The sequence below is a fragment of the Vulpes vulpes genome, chromosome 12 (assembly GCF_048418805.1).
Source record: "Vulpes vulpes isolate BD-2025 chromosome 12, VulVul3, whole genome shotgun sequence".
Lineage (NCBI taxonomy): Eukaryota > Metazoa > Chordata > Mammalia > Carnivora > Canidae > Vulpes > Vulpes vulpes.
In genome coordinates, this window is record NC_132791.1 from 140,898,771 (window position 1) to 140,903,768 (window position 4,998).

The window sequence follows — 4,998 nt, forward strand, 5'->3', positions numbered from 1 at the left end:
CACCGGTGAGGGACTAGCTGGACCACGGGCCACACCCTGCTCTGGGGAGACACGCCCCGCCGCCCCACCCCCACCGTCTAGCCAAGGAGGGCGCAGGTGGGGGTGGGGGCAATCAGAGGCCAGCAGCAGGTGGGAGCTGGCACGGAGTGAGGGGGTGGTGGTGGTGGATTCTTGCCCCACTGTGCTGACATCTACCCCCTCCCGCTCCCCACCACAGAGGCCCTGGGGCTCCCACTGGGGACTGGTGATGAACCCATCACAGGGCCGACAGAGCTACTATGGGTGGGCCCCAGGGAGAGGAGGAGCCCAGCCCAGCCCAGCCCAGCGCACGACCCTGGGATGCATGACACCCAAGCAACTAGCCGTTTGGGGGGTTTCTCCCAACCTCTGGGGCCGGGGTAGGGTGGGTGGGGTGGGGAGCTGTCCGCAGCACACTTCCCGCAGTGAAAGGCGCTTCCAGCACCCACCAGCAGGGGGAGGTCAGGGACGCCTCCAGGTAATGCCGAAATCCGAACTCCCCGCCCCGCCCTGGTGGGGCTTGAGGCCGCAGTCACCCTCCAAGCCACCCGACTTCCTCTCCCTAGTTCCCTAGAATGCAATCCCTGCCCCAAGCCTACCAAACTGTCTCTTTCTCCCTCTGGTCGAAACATCTATCCTCTCTTCCCTGGGAGACTGCAGCCACCCCCGAACTGGTCTCCCTGCTTGACACCAACCCCACCCTCACCCTCATAACCCATTCTCTGTACAGCAACTGGAAGGATCTTCCCAAAGTGAACACCAGATCACCCCACACCCCTTTCCCCAATCAGTGGTTAAGCTTAATCAAAGCTTCCCCTGGGGCTTTCTTTGAATAAAATGCAAACTGCGCAGGCTAGATGTCCTTCCCCACCTTCATCTCTCACTGCAACCCCATCTTGCACATTACTCTTGACCTGCACTGTCCAATATAGTAGTCACGAACCACAGCGGCTATTTAAATGTAAATCAGTTATGATAAAATAAAATTAAACATTCAGTTCTACAGTCATAATGGCCACATGGCAAATGCTCAATAGTCACATGTGGTTAGTGGCTGCCATATTGGACTGCATAGATATAGAATTTCTCCACCATTGCAGAGAATTCTGTTGGACAGAACTGCTCTAGACACTTCAGTCTCTCCAGTATGCAGTGCTCCCTTCTGTTGCCTCCAAGCCTTGCACAAGTTGGTCTACCTGCCAGGAACAACGCTCTCCCGCCCACACACACTGCCCTTGCTCTAGCAACTCCTACTCATCTATTGTCTCTCCATTTATTTCATTTTAAGATTTTATTTATATGACGGGGGGCAGGGGAGCACAAGCAGGGGGAATGGCAGAGGGAGAGCAAGAAGTAGGCTACCTGCTCAGCAGGAAGCCCTACCAACACAGGGCTCAATCCCAGGACCCCAGGATCATGATCCATGACCCATGACCCGAACCAAAGGCAGACACTTAACCAACTGAGCCACCCAGAAGCCCCTATGGTCTCTCCATTTAAACATCAATTCCTCTAGGTAGCTTTTCCCAGACCCTGGAGTGGGATTGGGGTCCCCACTATGTGCTCCCATGACACTTTATACTTCTTTGATCATATCTCACTATCCATTATTGTTAACATGTATTTTGTCTGGCTTCACCTTTAACCGATGCCTACTAAGCACTCACTACGTGCCAGACACTGTGCCTAGCGCTTTACATGTGACTCTCAGAGCAACGTTATTTCACAGACTGGCAAACAGAGGCTGGGCAAAGTTGTCCAAAGCCACATGGCTAGGAGGTGACAAAGCAAGGATTGGAATCCAGGGCCACACCCTTATGCACCAAACTCTACAAGGGGCAAGGTTTGGCTCTCTCTCTCTCTCTCTCTCTCTCTCTCTCTTTCTCTGTATCCTAGGACCCAATAGCCCACTTGTGCTCAAGAAGTCTTTCTTTTCTTTTTTTTTTTTCAAGAAGCTTTGAATGATTGGGTGGCTTCATAATCATAATGCAGAGGACATTATTGCTGTTGGGGAAAAACTGAAGAGTAAGTGGACACCCTTACGTCTTTCAGAGGCATTATCACATCAGGTGACAATGACAACTGGGCAGAAAACCCTACTTGCAAAACGCAGTTTATAAAAAGTTCTCAGATCATCAGCCAGCAGGGAAATGCAAATAAAAACCACAATGAGATACCACTCACACCCACTGGGAGGCTATAATCAAAAAGACAGATAACAACGAATGTTGTAAGCATATAGAGAAATTGGAACATTCATACAGTGCTGAAGAATCATAAAATGGTGTAGCCAGGGTATCTGAGTAGCTCAATGGTTGAATGTTGGCTTTTGGCTCAGGTTGTGATCCCAGGGTCCTGGGATCGAGTCTCACATCAAGCTCTTCACAGGGAGTCTGCTTCTCTCTCTGCCTTTCTCTCTGTATCTCTCATTAATAAATAAAATTTTTAAAATCTTAAAAAAAATGATGCAGCCACTTTCAGAAACAGTCTAGCAGATCCTCAAAAAATTAAACACATAGGGTGCCTGGCTGGCTCAGTTAGAAGAGTGTGCAACTCTTGATCTCAGGGTCCTGAATTCAAGCCCCGTGTTGGGTGTACAGATAATGAATAAATAAACAAACAAGCATGTAGTTACCCTAAGACCCAAATATTCCAGTCATTTCAAAAGAAATATAAATGTACATCCATGCAAACATTTGTACACAAATGTTTACAGCAATGTTATTCATAATGGCCAAGTGGAAACAATGCAAACATACATCTACTGATGAATGGATAAATAAAATGCAGTCTCTCCATACAAGAGAATGTTATTCAGCCATAAAAAGGAATGAAGTAGTTTTACATGCCACATTCAGAATACCCCTTGAAAAAATTAGGCTAAGTGAAAATTAGGCCAGTCACAAAAGATTTCATATTGCATGGTTCCATTTATGTGAAATGTCTAGAATAGGGAAATCTATGGAGATAAAAGATAGATTAGTGGTTGCTAAGGGTGACAGGGCTTGGGGGGATATGGGGAGCTAAAATGTACATGGGTTCTTTTGGGGGAAATGAAAATGTCCTAAATTTGACTGTGATGACAGTTGCACAACTCTGTAAATATACCGAAAACCATTGAATTGTACACTTTAAACCAGTGAACTGTACATAAATTCTACCTAAAAAAAAAAAAAAAAAGTCCTCTGAGCAGGAAAGAATGCCTGTGTTTTTAATGGAAAATGAATCAGGCAGAGAAGCAAGTCCTCCTCAATTCCAAGGTCACTGGACTTCTATTTCAAGGAACTTCATCCAGTCCAGTCTCCATAAAAGCAAAATCTCCTCCAAGTATCTTTACTTCTATGTGTTTCATTTCACACTTAGCAACTTTTTATAAAGGCATGTATCTTTTATTTGAATTTATTTTCATATCAATTTTAACAAAAACAAGAGAAAGGTCATAAAAATGTGTAACAGAGGTATCCTTTGGAAGAAGTAATTAAGGATCAGGGAAGAGGGGGGCAACACTTGGCTGGCTTAGTCAGTAGAGCATGTGACTCTTGATCTCAGGATCCTGAGTTCAAGCCCCAGTTTGAGTATAAAGGTTACTTAAAAAAAAAAAAAAGGATCAAGAATGGGAAGGCAACTTCCTTTTCAATGTGTATACTTTGATACTACTTGATTTTTTTTCTAACATTGGCTTTAAAAAAAAAAAACGGAATCTTTTGTAGAGTTAAAAAAGAATCCAACTCATATGTGCAAAATATGGCTAAACTCTGTCCATAATTAATGTAAATTCTATTTTTTTTTCTGGTATTTTTTTAATTTTTTTATTTATTTATGATAGTCATACAGAGAGAAAGAGAGAGAGGCAGAGACACAGGCGGAGGGAGAAGCAAGCTCCATGCACCGGGAGCCTGACGTGGGATTCAATCCCGGGTCTCCAGGATCACGCCCTGGGCCAAAGGCAGGCGCCAAACCGCTGCGCCACCCAGGGATCCCTAATGTAAATTCTAAAGAGAGGTGGGTGAGAGGGCTTCAAAGTCTGAAAGGTGGGAACTGTTTTGGCCTTAGTGGGAAAGAAAGGTAGGATTTGGGGGGAGCAAGGTGGACAAGCTGGGGCCTGTGCTGAAAGCTTTTGGTTCTCCTTGTGCCAATCCCAAAACTTGGTCCAGAACCTGGGCTGGGCCATGTTTACTGGCCAGATAGATGCAACCTGCCCTGAGCAGCTCTGCATCTGGAAGTGACAGTAAAAATATAGAAATAAGCCTATTGGATCCCTGGCTGGCTCAGCGGTTGAGCGTCTGCCTTTGATTCATGGTGTGATCCTGGAGTCCCGGGATCAAGTCCCACCATCGGGCTCCTCCCTGCATGGAGCCTGCTTCTCCCTCTGCCTGTGTCTCTGCCTCTCTCTGTGTGTGTGTCTCTCATGAATAAATAAAATCTTAATAAAAAAAAAAAGAGTCCCATTTAGGAGGTTGAACAGGCTTCCTAAAACAAGGTAGACTGGAGTTTAGCAATCTCAAAGTGGGAGAAAAAAAAATACTAGTAGAGGTGACCCTGGTCCTCAGAGAGGCAGGGACCCTTAGAGGGCCACCAAGGCCAAGGGCTCCTCCCGGAGGAGAAGGGGACTAAGGTCCTGCTAGTGTGAGTATAGCCTGCTGGCCTGGGAGAATTCTCCCTCTCAGGGAAAGCGAGCTGCCCCTTGCCACCCCGCCTCTGAGGCCCAGAGGCCACTGGTCAGCCAGACCCTTACCTGGGACCTTCCCCCTGGGACCCAGAACAGCCACATCCAGGCCCTGGGCTAAATCTAGGAGCCAAGTTCCAGGCCCATTCACCTCGAGAATTTCCCCAACCTTGGGCTGAAGCTGGGCCTTTTCTCAACAGGCCCTGCTATTTATTGACTAACGGATTTTTTATTTTACTAATGGAACGATCGGGAGAGGGACGGGGGGGGGGGGGGGGGGGGCTCAGTGGTTGAGCGCCTGCCTTTGGCTTAGG